At 43.8% G+C, this 17,223-nt stretch overlaps 1 long non-coding RNA gene across 7 annotated transcripts; it reads left to right on the forward strand.

Annotated features, from left to right (window-relative positions):
- The first annotated feature begins 877 nt into the window (after positions 1-877).
- On the forward strand, positions 878-17,106 carry LOC113605389 (uncharacterized). 7 transcript variants are annotated; one of them, XR_003427192.1, is made up of 5 exons: positions 878-2,113; positions 2,582-4,471; positions 5,732-5,915; positions 6,252-6,327; positions 14,072-17,106. It is a non-coding gene; the product is annotated as an uncharacterized LOC113605389 (long non-coding RNA). The 7 variants fall into 7 exon arrangements; XR_003427194.1 differs by lacking the exon at positions 14,072-17,106 and adding an exon at positions 6,940-7,748; XR_003427196.1 differs by lacking the exons at positions 6,252-6,327; positions 14,072-17,106 and having other exon boundaries at positions 878-1,533; positions 1,609-1,666; positions 2,010-2,113; positions 5,732-6,220.
- Positions 17,107-17,223: the final 117 nt, after the last annotated feature.

Raw genomic sequence — 17,223 nt, forward strand, 5'->3', positions numbered from 1 at the left:
AATACACGAGTAACATGGGGAAATGCGCCTTTCTGCTCCCAGCAGCCTTCCACGGAAGGAAATAACTTTTCAGTGGAAGGCCCTCTGCCCTCTGAGCCCTTTGATGAACTCGTGTGGGAAAATTTGACAGCAGAAGCTTGGCGAAATGCAGCTTGGGGGAGGCAGGTTGGAAGGGGCTTATTTTAAAAATTGTGCTTAAAAAGCACAAAATATTCTTAAGATTTCTTTGGGGGTGACCTTGTTTATATGGGATGGTTTGGGGGGAGTTGATGGAGATTATGGGGGCATCCAAGCCCCCACAACTGTCCCTATCGAAACTGGGAACAGATCAATTTTTCTGTATAACAGGAAGAGAAGATTTGGGGGTTCCTGCGGCAGTCCACAAGATGGGGGAGCAAAAAGAGGGGAGCAGGAGAGGGAAGGCAGCGTGATGACAGAGGGTGGAGTGTACATAACCGCCAGGGAAGTCCTCTGGGTGCATGAAGGCAGCAGGAGGCTACTCTCAGAATAGGGTGAGGCTTTGAAGGTGAGATGTGATGTAAGCCCCAGTTCCTTCCCACTCCTCAGGTTTTGAGCAAACTCCCTCTGATGACAGGAGGCTCACTCCTGCACAGCGGTCAGTCAACATGCTGCTCTGTGCTGTCCATGTCACATCAAAGCCAACCGGTGGACATGGAGGCCTGCTCTGCTTCCTGGGCAGAGGATGGTGAGAAAGCATATCAAAAACCGGATCCTGGGCTTCCCTGGTGGCGCAGTGGTTGAGAGTCCGCCTGCCAATGCAGGGGACACGGGTTCGTGCCCCGGTCCGGGAAGATCCCACATGTCGCAGAGTGGCTGGGCCCGTGAGCCATGGCCGCTAAGCCTGCGTGTCCGGAGCCTGTGCTCCGCAACGGGAGAGGCCACGACAGTGAGAGGCCCGTGTATTGCAAAAAACAAACAAACAAAAAAAACCCGGATCCTGGTCCTGCCCAGCACAGAGAGACACGCCAATAAGGCTTGTATGTTCACTTCCAGAAGCCTCAAATGGCCAGCCCCAGTGTGGTGGCGCGGCTCCTCCTCTGAGCGGAGAAATGGGGGACAGGGTGGCAGAAAGACAAGAAAGAAACTTCCCGAGATCTGGAGTTATCCCGTTCATCTAGGTGTGCAGGCCACGTGGCAGATAGGACAAACTGAGTCCTGGAGGGCTCAGCTTTCCCACAGTAACCCAGCCAGCCAGTGGTACAGCCAGGGTTCTACAGCCATTGGAGGATAGAAACTGGAGCACAGAGAGGCGAAGGTCTTGCCCAAGGTCACACAGCAATTCCATAGCAGAGCCAGGATGCAGGGACTCCAGGTCCTATCTCTTCTGGCTGTCAGCCTGGTAAAGCTGCCCAGCTCTTTCACCCACTTTTGGCCTGTGCTGGGCGAGAGGTGGAGCGGGTGGGATGAGGAGAGGCAGCGTGATCTAAGAACTCCACTCAGGCCCAGACACTAGGACTGAACCGGTCCCCCTTGCGCCCTGGCGAGCCCACCCCAGAGAGACAGCACCTGCGAGTACAGCCGTGCCCAGGGTGGGAAGCCAGGCGTGGGGCTCGGCCTTCTGCACATGTGATCTCATTGAACCCTCAGGCAACCCTGTGAGTTGAGCACCTCCGCTGTTTTCGATTTTTCCAGAGAGGAAACTGGGGTGAGTAGGACCAAGGCCTCGGGACTCGCAGTCCAGTGCTCCAACCCACGGCGCTCAAGGCGGGAGGGGCCTGGCGGAGCGCCACACGGGGCGGGGCGCGGGGGCGGGCCCCTCATCCCGGATGCGCCCCCAGCCGGCTGGAGCTGCCCCGCGGGGTTCCCAGAGCAGGGCTGAGCAGGAAGACGGAACAATGGGCAGCGGCTGCAGCGGGGCTGCTGGTTTCCGGAGCAGGGGTGGGGCGGGCTGGGGCCTGGCGGCCACAAAGACTGTGGGAACGAGGTGCCTGCGCAGGAGACTAATGAGATTAACGACTAACATCTTTTGAGCACTCACTGTATGCCAGGACCTGCTTTCAACGCTTTAGAGGAATCCGCACCTTATCCCTATTTAGCCCCATTTCACAGATGAAGAAATTGAGGCACAGAGAGTTTAAATAAAATGTCCAAGGTAAGTAAGAGGTGAAAGCGAGATTTGAACCTAGTCAGTGTGGCTCTAGATCCTATGCCCTTAACCACCATAAACTCTATACACCCTACCCCACCCCCACATTTTCTCGTAAATTTCCTTTTTTCACTTAAAGCATTAACAGCTTTCTATGTCATAAATATAGTCCTCAGCCTTGTTTAAAGTCCTAACATCCTGGGGAGATGTCCATGCACCCAGCCCCCACCCCCTACGTCCCTCCCACCATTTGAGGCGCCTGCGTTTCCACCACTGGTGCCCTATCATTGAGTTAGGTTTGCTTCCTCTAACTTAAATTGGTGGCAGCCAGGGGTGGGCTCGTGGGTGCTTAAGAACCTCCTAATCTCCATCAGAAGCACCTCCACCACCTAAAAAGACGCACCGTCTAGATAAAATGACGTGTTTATTATGCAAATGAAACTTTAAGACCGGCCTCTTTCCCACCCCAATTAGACTGCTGCACCCAAGCTCCTCCCACAGAGAGTTTCCCGAGACAGCAGGCTGGTGGGTTCGTGCTTGCCCGGTTCCCAGCGTTGAACACAAGGTGAGGAAACACTGCAGGTTTCGTAGGATCCGGTTGGGTGAAGACTGGCCCTTCCCAGCGCCGCGGGAGACACGGGAAGACCCAGCCTGGCCAGCGGTGGTGGCTCCAGAATCTGCAGAAGGCCTGGGTAGCTGGAGCAGGTGGAGGCGCCGGGCTGGGACTTGCATTTTATACGAGATTAAGGCGTCAAAGTGGCACCGCCGACTGGGAAGGCACGTGAGAATCTAGGGCACCTCTTACTCCCAACTGAGACAGACTGGGATCCCCAGGTGCAGCAGGGATGAGGCGGGGGACTGTTAAAGCCACTCCACTACATCTGCTGGGAGAAAGCCCTTTTCCCAAAGAGGCTGATGGGGCTTCTCCTCCAAACATGATGGACCAGCTGGAGACCCCCCTCCCGAAGCCTTCTTGCCCTCACAAGGTCAGCTGGGAGCACTGGATGGGGAACCAGGATACCTGAGATCTGTGCTCTGGTTTTATCCCCGTCGGGGGCTGCTGTATGGCTTTGGACCAATCATTCTCCCTCTCTGGGCCTCTAGCTTCCCATCCCTACCACACCAGGGACCTCCAAGGACTCTTCCCACTCTGACAGGTGGTCTGACAACAGCACTTTCCCTTTCTGGGGCCACCTGAGCTGCCCAGGTGTATGATCTGGTACAAGTCACCTCTCTGAACCTTCCTTTCATCACCAATTATTATCTTCCAAAGGCTGTAATTTGGGGGTCACCCAGCATCCACTATCCCTTCTTATGGTATCAACCCCCAATTTTCTTCAGGGGAAGCCTTCCTCCTCCCACCTCAGCCTCGTGCAGTGGGTGGAGTTGAGTCTACCCCTGACTACAAGGGGATGAGAGTGACCAGGCCAGGCCGACACCCGAGTTCCATTCCCCGAGGCTCCGGTGAACTGTCCAGGGGGTAGTCATGCAGCCCTGTTCCCGTCACCAGCAGTCGGGCTTAGGACTTGTCCCAAATGTTGAGAAGAATGGAAGCATCAAACCTGGGAGGGCTGGCGGCTGGAGTTGCCTCTGCTGGGAATGGAGCCTTTGCAGAGCAGACAGAGCTGGGGACTGGGGCGTCAGGGCTTGGCGCCGTAGCCTGAGCCCTCCAGTCCAGCTGTGCCTGAAGCCTACTGCCTACCCTTAGGTTTTCCTTGTCCAAGAGCCAATAAAATACCTTTTTCACTTAAACCAGTTTGAAGTGGATCTTCTGGTGCTCACAACCTAAAGAATCATGACCATTTTGGGGTTTACTTGATTCTATGACACCATCAATTGTAAGATTTTTTTTAAGAAAAATATATCTACAGTATTTAATAACTTCTCGGTGAAAAAAAGCATATTAGGTGTGCCCTTTAAAAATGGAGAGTAGTATGTTTTTAGTTCTAAAATTGCACATCACAGTCACTTTGGTGACTTGATCAAAGTGCTTCACATTCTTTGGATGAATCCGCAATCTTTATTTTGCCTGCCTGATGATAGCCTTTTGAACACTCAGTAACCTTTTATTTCCATGTGGCATCACTTTAGAAGTCACTTTAAGTGATAATTAAGGATCCAATCTGGTAAAATTCCATCAGGTTGGATCTCAGCCACCCGAGCAACTGGAAGCAGACAGTGAGGACACCAAACTCCCCCTCTGCCTGCTGGCTGGCATGTTCCTTGGACATCAGTTGTGGGACACATCCTCATTCCAGAACCAGTGAAATGTGTGTGTGGGACCCATGTGTCAGAACTACTGTAGTTACTATCATAACTATGAGACGTTTGCTGTGGGACAGGCACTGAGCTAAGCAGAACGAGGTGGGACCTTGGACAAGTGACATCACCCTCTTCCACAACTGCCACATCTGTAAATGAGAATAATAGTTTCACAGGGTCATTGGGAAGGTTTAATGATAAAAATCAATGTAAAACTCTTAGAGAAGTTTTGGCATATCAGAATTGCCCAATAAATATCAGGTATTATTATTTTGTTTCATTCTCACAACTGCTCTTTGAGATCAATATGATCTACTTTAAGGTTTAGGACACTAAGAACAGGGACAAGAAGTGTCAAGTCCAAGGTCACTCATCTGAGAAGGAGGTGGTGGATCTGGGACTCAAAGCCAGGCCTGTCCAGTACCCAGCCTTATGTCTGTAACTAATGCCATCTGGACTTCCAGCCAGTAGCGGGGCTCCTAACCCCAGAGGTTTGGGGTGGGGTGGGCCAGGGAGGGCTTGCGGGTCCAGTTCTTAGCCGGGGCAGGGAAAGATCATACTCGCTCACCAGCCAAGCTCACTGTCCAGACCACTGTCTCAGCCTGATTCGTGAATCCTGGGCCTTTGTAAACTCCAGAGAGGAAACACCAAGGCCCAGGGACTTGTCCAAGGCCATATGGCCAGGGAGTGACCTAGGTTCAGGCTGGAACCCCTGTTCTCTGACTCCTCACATGGTCCTCATGCTTCACTGCTCCCCATAGACCCTCCTGGCACCACATCCTCCAAGAAGCCCTGCCTGACCACCCCAGTCCACGTCCCTGTTCATTTCTCTGGCAGGGTCTCAATACTTGCTGGCATTTCAGACATGGCCTCTGGAGTCAGGCCAAGCTTGGATTTGAATCCTCTTCCTGCCACTTATTACCTGTGTAATCCTGGGTTCTTTCCCCCTCTCTCTGAACCTCAGTTTCCTCACCTGTAAAATGGGCTACAAAAGCCCATCTCATGGGGTTGATGGGAAATTTCAGGTGAGGTCAGGGCTGAGCACAGCCTGACTAGGAATTAGCCTTCATGATCAGCTGTTTTCTCACTACCCCCTCCTGTATGCAACATAGTTATTGTCATTAATAATCACAAAATAAAATAAATAATAAGAACAATGTACAGAAAAGAAATTCAGTGTGAAAATGTTTTTATTAGACTTCACATTTATATAATTGTGGCAGTGAAAAATAATGAACTAAATCAACAAATACAGTATTATAGTACAAAAAAAAGGAAAACAGTAATGAATTAATACTTTTAAGTCATATTAATGTTTTATTGTTTTGTTTTTTTTTTTTTTACAAAAAACAACACATTAAGAAATGCTTCCAAAAAAAGTGAATCCGAGAAGTTTGGAGTGTGATCTGTACATGGAGCGATGGCGTGAGGTCATTCGGGCTCCGTTTCTGCTCCTCACGGTCACAGCGCTGTCAACTGCTTATTCACTTGCTGTTCAGGTGCGGGGGTGTGCAGAACACCGGAGGGAGCACCAGCTGTGTCTGGAGTTGAGTTTAACCGTTACAAAATGTTACCAAACTTGAAACAGATGCCTGTAGTTGAATCTGGGTGTGTTGGGAGCCAAGTGTATGATGAAGTTCTCTGCATTAGCTTCCATGCAGAACACAATGTTTATTACAGGAAAAGTAGTTTTAAAATGTATTAATAGCCTATTATTAAAACTTAACAGTAACTACAGTGACTATTTAGAACCTAGACTAACAAAAAATTTTTACCAGGAGGAGAAATTTAAGCACTGACTTCGGTTAGAATTGCCAGTGCAGGGTGATAATAAAAAGCAGGCGACTTTCAGTGGTTTCATTATTGCTTCTAAACTCCACAGATAACACCCCGCTCATTGCCTGCACTGCACAGCCTCCCCTTGCCCACCCTTGGCCCTCCACTGTGCTCATTCCCTAGTAAGTGTCATTTTGATGATCAACACAAGCTTTAACCATTGGGCACCCCCAGAGAGGGGTGAATGAGGGAAGGAGGGAGGGAGACCAGAACAGGGAGCCATCGCCTCTTGAGTCCCAGGCCTAACTCCTTATAACAAGCTGTGTGTCTTTAAGAAGTCACACCCTCTCTGTGCTTCCAACGGGATGGGTTATCCCTCCCCTGCTTTACTCAGCCTGGGTGATGGAGAGGTCGGGCCTAGGGGCAGAAGCAAGTGACAAATGCACGCCTGCTCCAGCCCTGGACACCCCTCTAGGAGTCGAACCCACGCTGGCGCAGGCTCGCTCGCTGTTACCCGTCCTGCCTCAGCTGCCTAGCTATCCGTAGGCCTTCAATGCGCTGTAATGCCCCCCTCACGTGAAGCTGCTGATCTCCAGTGCCCTGGATGCCCCCAACTGCCAGTGACCCCTGCTACTGGAGTTGCCTCATGGTTGCCACTGTGGCCACCTCTTTCCCAGCCTGTACAGAAATGTCCTCCCAGTGTCCAGCTGTTGCAGAGGCCCTACAGCCCCGGACTGGGGCCCCAAATGACCTCCTCTTTCAATCCTGTCACTCGGCCATCTCCTTTCTTGTAGGCTGTGCTGCAGGGGAAGTTGGTTAAGAGGCAGCCTCATTCCCTGCTCCGAACCTCTGCTCCCTTTCCACTTTTAATCTGATGGCCGTGGGGATACCAGGCTGCCTGGAAGAGAATACACACTCAAATGCACACCCTAATATCAAAAGGATTTAGCCAAGGGTACAGATCTCATGGAAGCAAGGTGGCCACAGGGGCAAGAGCAGATGCAGCAGGTGGTGGCTGGGCTTCTCCCTTTCCCTGCAGGACCTGGCAGTTGTTGCTACTTTCTCTGAGTGGTTACGATCCTTCCAGAGCAGAGAACAAGGCTGAGTGCTTGCTATGCCACAAGGTCTTTCACATTCACATTCCCTCGAATTCCAGGAGAACCAATATAGTAATATAGGTAGTTCCTCAAAAGGAATGGATACCAAGGTTTGTTACTAAAGTTTGTTTATCCTTTCACCAACGGAAGGACATTTTGGTTGCTTCCAGTTTTAGGAGATTATGAATAAAGCTGCTATAAACATGCATGTGCAGTTTTTTGTGTAGACATGTTTTCAATTCAGTTGGGTAACACCTAGGAGCACAATTGCTGGATCGTATGGTAAGAATATGTTAGTTTTGTAAGAAACTGCTAATCGTCTTCCAAAGTGGCTGTACTGTTTTGCATTTGCATCAGCAATGAATAAGCGTTCTTTTTGGTCTGTATCCTTGTCAGCATTTAGTATTGTCAGTTTTGTGGATTTTAGCCATTCCAAAAGGTATGGAGTGATATCTCATTTTAATTTGCAATCCCCTAATGACATATGATGTTGAGCAATTTTTCACATGCTTATTCTGCACCTGTACATTTTCTTTGGTGAGGTGTCTGTTCAGAAGTTCTGCCCATTTTTGAATTGGGTTGTTTGTTTCCTTACTGTTGAGTTTAAAATGTTCTTTGTATATTTTGGATACCAGTCCTTTATCAGATATGTGTTTTGCAAATAACTTCTCCCAATCTGTGACGTACCTCTTCAATCTCTTAACATTCTAACACAGAGCAGAAGTTTTTACTTTTAATAAAGTCCAGTGTAATCAATTTTTCTTCTATGGATTGTGCTTTTGGTACTGAATTTAAAATTCATCATCAAACCCAAGTTCACTTGGATTTGCTCTAATTTATCTTCTATAAGTTTTATAGTGTTGCATTTTACATTTAGGTCTAAGATCCATTTTGAATTTACTTCTGTAGTAAATTTAAAGGCTATGTCTAGCTTCACTTTTTTTGCCTATGGATGTCAAATTATTCTAGCACCATTTGTTAAAAAGACTTCTAGCACCATTTGTTAAAAAGACTATCCTTTCCCTTATTGAATTGCCTTTGCTCCTTTGTCAACGATCAGTTGCCTGTATTTGCGTGGGTCTATCTCTGGGCTATTTATTCTGTTCCATTGATCAGTCTGTCTATTCCTTCAGCAATCCACACTGTCTTGATTACTGTGGCTTTATAATAAGGCTTCAGAGTCAGGTGGTGTCAATCCTGTGACTTTTCTTTAGTATTGTGCTGCCCGTTCTGGATCTTCTGCCTTTTCATATATACTTAGAATCAGTTTGTCAATGTCAACAAAAAAATTTACTAGGGTTTTTATTCAGATTGTGTTGAATCTATAGATTGAACTGGGGAGAACTTACACCTTAAAAATATTGAATCTTTTTATCCGTGTACAGGGAATATCTCTCCATTTATTTCTTTCTTTCATCAGAGTTTTATAACTTTCCTCATGTAGACCCTGTACATATTTTGTTAGATTTATGCCTAAGTATTTAATCACTTTTGGTGCTAATGTAAATGGTATTGTGTTTCTAATTTCAAATTCCAACTGTTCATTGCTGGCATATAGGAAAGCAATCCATTTTTACATATTAATTTTATATCCTGTGACCTTGCTATAATCATTTATTATTTCTAGTTTTTTTGGTCAAGTCTTTATGATTTTATAAATAGATAATCATGTCATCTGTGCACAGTTTTATTTCTTTCTTGCCAATCTGTATACCTTTCTTTTACTTATTGCATTAGCTAGGATGTCCAGTATGATGCTGAATAGGAGTGGTGAGAGAGGACATCTTTGCTTCCTAATCTTAGGAGGAAAGCATCCAGTTTCTCACCACTAAGTATGATGCTAACTGTAGGATTATTGTAAATACCCTTTATCAGTGTTTGAGAACGTTCCCTATGATTCCTAGGTCGCTGAGTTTTTATCATTAATGGGTGTTAAATTTTGTCAAGTGCTTTTTCTGCATCTATTGATATGATCATATGATTTTTCTCCTTCAGCCTATCGATGTGAGGGATTATAATAACTGATTTTTGAATGGTGAACCAGATTTCCATACCTAGAATAAATCTCACTTGGTCATGCTGTATAATTTCCCATACATTGTTGGATTCAATTTGATGATTTTTTTGAGGATCTTTGCATCTGTGTTTATGAGAGATATAGGTCTGTAATATTCCTTTCTTATAAATGTCTTAATCTGCTTTTAGTATTGGGGTAACACTGGCCTCACAGAGTGAGTTAGGAAGTATTCCCTCTGCTTCTATAAGTATTTTCTGGAAGAGATTATAGAGAACTGATATCATTTATTCCTTAAATGTCTGGTAGAATTAGCCAGTGAAACCATCTGTGCCTTGTGCTTTTTGTTTTGTGAGGTTATTAATTATTGATTCAATTTCTTTAATAGATATAGGTCTATTCAGATTATCTATTTCTCTTTTTATAAGTTTTGGTAGTTTTTGTTTTTTAAGGAATTGGTCCATTTCACCTGTTATCAAATTTGTAGGCATAAAGCTATTCATAATATTCCTCTCCTATCCTTTCAATGTCCACATGATCAATAAACGTGACCCCTCCTTCATTTCTGATATTTGTAATTTGTGTTTTCTTTCCTTTTTCTTGATTTTTTTTTTCAAAGAACCAGTTTTGGTTTCATTGATCTCTGTTGATTTCCTGTTTTCAATTTCATTGATTTCTAGTCTAATTTTGTATTATCTCTTTTCTTCTGCCTATATTACTCTTCTTTCATTTACTGAGGTGGAAGCTCAGATAATTGCTTAATCAATAATTAAGCAAAAAGATTAATCAATAGTCTTTTCTAAAGTATGTATTTAATGTTATAAATTTCCCCCTAAGCACTGCTTTTACTGCATCCCCCAAATTTGATAATTGTATTTGCACTTTCGTTTAGCTCAAAATATTTTAAAATTTCTCAAGACTTCTTTGAGCCATGTGCGATTTAGAAGTATATTGTTTAATCTCTAAATAGTTTGAGATTTTCTAGTTGTCTTTCTGTTATTGATTTCTAACTAATTCCATTGTGGTCTATAAGCAAACTTTGTATGATTTCTATTCTTTCAAAATTTTAAGGTGTGTTTATGGCCCAGAATGTAGTCTGTCTTGGTGAATGTTCCATGTGAACTTCACAAGGATGTGAATTCCGCTGCTGTTAAGTATTTTGTAAACATCAGTAAGATCTAGTCGATCATTGGTGCTATTCAGTTCAACTATATCCTTACTGATTTTCTGCCTGCTGGATCTGTCAATTACTGATTGAGAGGTGTTGATATCTCCAACTCTAACAGTGGACTCATCTGTTTCTCTTTACAGTCCTATCAGTTTTTGCCTTGCATATTCTTTCTTGCTCTGTTGTTAAGTGCATACAAATTAAGGATTTTTATTGCTTCTTATAGAATGACTCCATCATTATGTAATGCCCCTCTCTATCCCTGATAATTTTCCTTGCTCTGGTCTGCTTTGTCTGAAATTAATATAGCTACTCCAGATTTCCTTTGATTGATGTTGGCATGGTATATCCTTCTCCATCCCTTTACTTTTTAATCCATGTGTGTCTTTATAAAGTGGGTTTCCTGTAGAAAACATAGTTGGGTCTTGTTTTTTTCATACACGCTGACAATGGATTTGAATTGATCTTTTAGTTAGTGTATTTAAACCATTCACATTTAAAGTAATTATTGCTATTACTGTTTTGTAACTGTTTTCTATTCATTCGGCTTTTCTTTGTTTTCTTTTTTCTTTTAAAAATGTCCCCTCGGGCTTCCCTGGTGGCGCAGTGGTTGAGAGTCCGCCTGCCGATGCAGGGGACACGGGTTCGTGCCCCGGTCCGGGAGGATCCCACATGCCGCGGAGCGGCTGTGCCCGTGAGCCGTGGCCGCTGAGCCTGTGCGTCCGGAGCTTGTGCTCCACAACGGGAGAGGCCACAGCAGTGAGAGGCCCGCGTACCGTAAAAAAAAAAAAAAAAAAAAAAAAGTCCCCTCTTTTCCTGACTTTCTCTGGGTTTTAATTTTATGATTCCATTTTCTCCTCTCAATTACGTCTTTAAAAAAGTTGTTAACGGTTTCCGTAGAGTGTGCAATATATGTTTGCAACTAATCTAAGTCCACTTTCTTTTATGTTTTTAATTAGTGAGGTACAACTGACATATAACATTGTATTACCTGAAAGGTGTATAACATAATGATTTGATATTTTTTTATAAGTCCACTTTCAAATAACACTATACCACTTCATGGGTATACAGTACAGGTGCCTTATAACAGTGTATTCCCAATTCCTCCCTCTCATCCCTTGTAACATTGCTGCCATTCATTTCACTTTCCATATGCTATAATCACCCAGTTCATTCTTGCTATTATTACTTTGGACAAATGATTATCTCTAAGATTAGGTAGGTATACAAGCAACAGAGATTTTATTTTACCTTCATTTCTTCCTTCTCTGATACTCTTCCTTCCTTAGGTAGATCTGAGTTTCCAACCTGTATCATTTTCCTTCTCTCTGAAGAACTTCTTTTAACATTTCTTGCAAGGCAGGTCTACTTAGCACAAATTCCTTCACTTTTTTGTTTGAGAAAGAATTTGTTTTTCCATTTTTGAATAATTTTGCTGGATACAACATTCTAGGTTGGTGGTTATTTTCTTTCAGCACTTGGATATCTCACTCCACTCTATTCTTGTTTGCATGGTTTCTGATGAGAAAGTCCAGTGTAATTTTCATCCTTGTTCCTCTGCAAGTAAGATGTCCCCCCGACCCTATGGCTTCTTTCAAGGTTTTCTCTTGTCTTTGGTTTCCTGTAGTTTGAATATGACATGCTTAGTTGTAGATTTTTTGGTATTTATCCTGCTTGGTATTTTTTGAGCTTCCTGGCTTTGTAGACTGGTGTCTATCATTAATTTTGGAAAATGGTAAGTCATTACTACTTCAGATATGTCTTCTGCTTCTTTCTCTCTTCTTCTCGTTTTCTCATTATGTGTATGTTATACCTTTTGTAAATGTCCCACAATTCATAGATATTCTGTTCTAGATTTTTTCCACTTTGCATTTTTTCCAGCTTTATTGAGATATAGTTGATGTATAACATTGTGTAAGTTTAAGGTATACAATGTGATGATTTGATACACTTATGTATTGCAAAATGATTACCACAGTAGCATTAGTTAATACCTCCATCACTTCACAGAACTACCATTTCTTTTTTTGTGGTGAAAACATTCTTAGTAACTTTCAAGTACATAATACAGTATTGTTAACTATAGTCACCATGCAGTACTTTAGATCTCAAAATTTATTCATCTTACAACTGGAAGTTCGTACCCTTTGACCAGTATCTCCCAGTTTCCTCCATCTCCAGCCCCTGGAATCCACCATTCTACTGTCTGTCTCTATGAATTTGGCTTTTAGTGCATACTATTTTTGGACTGTTATGTCTTCTCAGTTTGGGGTTCACTCAGCTTCTTAAATCTGAAGGTTATTATGTTCTTTTGCCAAATTTGGGGATTTTCCAGTTATTATTTGTTTGTATGTTTTCTGCACTGCACTCTTTCTCTTCTCCTCTGGGACTCCAATGACGTAAGTATTGGCGGATTGGGTATTGTTCCACAGGCTCCTAAAGTTCTGTTTGTTTTTCTTATCTATTATTTCTTTGTTCAGGTTATATAATTTGTATTGGTACATCTTCAGGTTCACTGCTTCTTTCCTCTGTCATCTCCATTCTGCCACTGTGTCCATCCAACGAGTTTTTTATTTTTGTATTTTTTAGTTCTAAAATTTCCATTTGGTTTTCCTTTATATCTTGTATTTCTGTTTCAAGGGTGTTAATAGTTGCTTGTTGATCCTTATCCTTTTCCTTTTCCTTTCTCCCCCTCCCCTCTTCCTTTTTTCTTATGATGGCTGCTTTAAAATCCTTGTCAGATGACCCCAACATCTGTGTCATCTTGATATTGGCATCTGTTAATTGCCTTTTCTCATTCCAGTTCAGACTGGTAATATTTGATTTTATCCTGGACTTTTTGGGTATTATGTTACAAGACTCTGTTCCCTTTTAAAACCTTCCATTTTAGCATGCATTCAACCTGTTTCAGTTCAGAATGCATATCACGGCTCACTTTTGTGGTCTGTGTGTTTGAAGGTCAATTTAGTTACAAATTCAGGGCTATTTTGGTCTGCCTCGCTTGTGTGCTACCCAGAGGCCAATCTGAAACCACGCAGTATTCCACTTCACAGTTCAGTTCTCAACGATTTCAGTATGTTAATTCTGGTGGGTTTCACGCATAAGACACTTTAGTGTGTGCCCAGGACTTCATACACCAACTGAAAGAATCTCTTTCTGCAGCTCCCCCTTCTCTGTAACCCTCCCCACACACTCTGGCTGTGAGGGGGTGGGTGCTGCCCCTTTGTCACCTTTGCTTAGTGAAGAGCATGGAGAATGACAGGGCTCCACCCTGCACTGTCCATAGCACAATGTGGAGTGTGTGTGGGGGGGAGGGGTGTCCCCCTGCCCCCCCCCCATCACATTAGTGCAGGGTGGAGCTGAGACCACCATGCCGTGAAGAGGCCTGGGCATGTCTACTGGAGGACAAGAGGCCACATGAGAAGATATCTAAAAGTGATAGGTCGAGACACAGCAATGTAATGTAAAATTCTTAGAGTAGCTTAATGTTATTTTCTACTAAATTGCCTTTTTCTTTAGAATTATTTATATATTTAGGGTATGAGGTTTTTGTTATATTTTGCAAAAATTTTCTCTCCATTATGGCTCTCTTGCTTATGGTATTCTTTATGATGCAGAAGTTTTGTTCTTTATTTCATTTTTAGGTGGTCACATCTGTCAATAATTTCCCTTGTGTCTCTGAGATTCTGTTTCTTGATTAAGCAGGCTCTTTCCAAAGATTTACTTTAATCTTATATTCTTCAACAACAACAACAGTATAAGCAATTGGTGCAACATGGTGGTAACTGTAGAAGAGAGAGTGAGGAGTTTGAACTAGTTGTCTCTATGGACTGGCTGGGGTAAGGGCCAGGCAGGAAAGGAGGACTCCTTCCCTCACGGTCCAGCCTGAAAATCACACTGATAAAGTGTGTCCTGAACCTGACCGCTTCCTTACTACCCTCGCTCCTACCAGTCGGGTCAAGGCCTCCTTCATCTCTGGCTGAAGCAACCCCAACAGCCAGCTCCTTGGTGTGTGCTTCCCTCCTTACCCCCGTTTCAATTATCCATGGCTGTGAAATAAACCACTTTAAAACCCGGGTCTTAAGTCTCACAGTTCTGTGGTTTCCCTGAGCTGAGGTGGTTGTTCGTTTATGTGCTGTTCCATTATCCTAGAACAGTTTTCCTCCCAGCCTTCAGCTGGCTACTTCGCCACTCTCCTCACTGCCATCACACTCTGGATACCTGACATTATTTATTTGTGCATGTTTTGGAACTCCACTAGAACGGAAGGTCCTTGCGGGTGGCACCTTTCTCTTTCCTATCCTGTACTCACTTCTAACACCTAGAACAGCACTGATCACAGGGATGGCATACCATAATATATATACTCTGTGGTTAACTGAATTTATTTCCCTAAATCTTGGGAATCTATTGCTTTGAGAAATATACAAATTAATTCTAAACTAGGAAAAACTACAGTGGCATTTGGCAGACAGATCCAACAATATATCAGACCTACACACTCACTAGCAAATATTTCCACCTTCCTAATAAAAGCTGACAGCTGTTTTCCCGTGTACTCTAAAGGGCAGCTGCTGCAAAGCCTGGCTTCTGATGGTTTGTAATCAATCTGCCCGATGCATGTAGGGAACTCGGGGAACTCAGAAGACCCACTCTGGGCAGAAGCCAGGGGAGTGCTGCCCTTGGCATTTTAATTTTAATGCATTTTTGCTGTCAGCTGTCTCTTATTAATTCACTGAATTTAATTAGAGAGCTGAACAAGAATCCCTCAACTCTGCTTTCTCGGTGGTTCCTAAGAACACGGTTCAGTCCAAGGCTGTCAACCAAAGTGAACCCACATTTATCCAGGAAGCAGGTGCATGCTGAGGGCAGAATTCTTACAGACACACATCCCACATGTGTCAAAGACAAATCTAAGTTCAAGATAAAGTTAATAAAGCCTGTTTATTCAGAAACTTGCAGCATGGGAACTCTTTTGCTGTCACCTTTGCTTCAGCAGCAGTTCAAAGGTGTCAGGGAGTATATTTTATTGAATAAAAAGGAAATACCGACGCGGTATCTCATTGGAAAACGTTCCCGTAAGGCAGGATTTGTGGAACGAGGGACAGACTAACCGGTCAAGTACATTTGGCCATCCTCGGTTAGCTGCAAGGGGCCAGGCAGTTTCGGGACATTTCAAAAGAGGAAGGGGCAGAGGGTGTGTGGCCATCCCTTTCCTGGAACAAACAGGGGTCAGTAGAACGCTTTTTTGTAGTCAAAACTGTCATCCTGGTTATTGGGGGGCAGGGGAGGTGTGTGGCCACATGATAATTACAGTTTTAGAGCTGGAAGTTATCTTAAAGTTCACCTGGTCACTCTGACCTACCATGCATGCCCCAGCCCCCACCCCGAATCCATTCAACAAATGGAAACACTCAGAAACAGGGTAGTTCAGTGCCTAAGCTGTAGCAAAGGTCAGAAGCAGAATTAGAGTTCTCCTGAATCTTAGGACTGTGAATATAACTGTCATGCTTCTCAAAAATAAAACAAAAACGAAGAAAAGGAAAATAAAGTCAGTAGATCCTGGATACCGTTCTGGGGCTCAGAGGCGCTGGGCTTCAGGGGAGCCAGCACTGGGGAAGGGGTGATGTATCTCTGGTCCAGATCAGTCAATTCTCCACAGATTTAATTCTGAGCAAGGACCATGAGGGAAAAGTGGGTGGGTGGATGGGTGGGTGGGTGTCTCGAAAAAGAAAGTGCTTGTTTTTTAAGGAGACCATGGAAGAGACAACCCATTTTCTGCCATGCGACGTAGGTGGGGTTTGTTTTCGGTGTGTGGGAAGAGGCTTATACAACTTGGCAACACGAACTGAAAGTCATAAAAATCTTTTGACCCTACAGCCCTCCTTCTAGTGTTTTATCCTATAGAATCAAGATATTTAGGAAAGAAAAAAACTACATGTTTAAAGATGTATACTGACTTTTTAATAAAAGCAAAAGATTGGAAATAACCTAAGTAACCAACAATAGGGTGTCAGGAAACGTGAAAGACTTTGAAAGAGCTTCCCTCCCTCCCCAGTTACTGGGTGTTCCATTTACCCATCCACCCTCCACCCTTCTGGGTTGTCTCCACCTTTCACTCTCTTTAAGCTACCTTACAATGACGTACATTGAGGGAAACTGATAATGCAGACGATTCTTGTGCAGAGAAATGCAGATTTCATCCAGTGGAATTTAACTGATTGTCTGTGGATACTGGCCAATTTTGCCAGTTTTGTATATATTAAGCAAATTCATTTCAGCATTCCTACTGGACTTATTATTAAAACGTCTTACTGGTTCTCTCATTAATTAATGAGTTAACTAAAGTCTTTAACATGTTCATTTTGTATTTGAGTCATGATTTTACTTCCTAAAAACATTTGTCCTTTAACAAGGTGGTTAAGGGAAATTCCCTGGCGGTCCAGTGGTTAGGACTTGGCGCTTTCACTGCCGGGGCCCAGGTTCAAACCCTGGTCGGGGAACTAAGATCCTGCAAGCCATGGACAAAAAAAAAAGGCAGTTAAATTTAGTGTATTCATTTGATTTTATTTACAGCCCTCTTAAGATAGTTATAAAGACCTTACAGCAACAAGAACAAATATTCTTAATCAAAAACATTCAGCGGAGAAAAAACCAGAATGCAAAATTTATACTAGGCTGTGTGACTAAAACTAAAAATGGCAGGTGCCTAGGGCAAGAACTAGAGGGGAAGAAGCAGAAAAAAACTGAAGTCTGATTTGTTAGAGCTGTAGAATCCTGGAGATTTTAAAAAAAT

Source organism: Aethalodelphis obliquidens, unplaced genomic scaffold (genome assembly GCF_003676395.1).
Source record: "Aethalodelphis obliquidens isolate GAN/ISIS:26980383/991018 unplaced genomic scaffold, ASM367639v1 scaffold42, whole genome shotgun sequence".
NCBI classification, from domain to species: domain Eukaryota; kingdom Metazoa; phylum Chordata; class Mammalia; order Artiodactyla; family Delphinidae; genus Aethalodelphis; species Aethalodelphis obliquidens.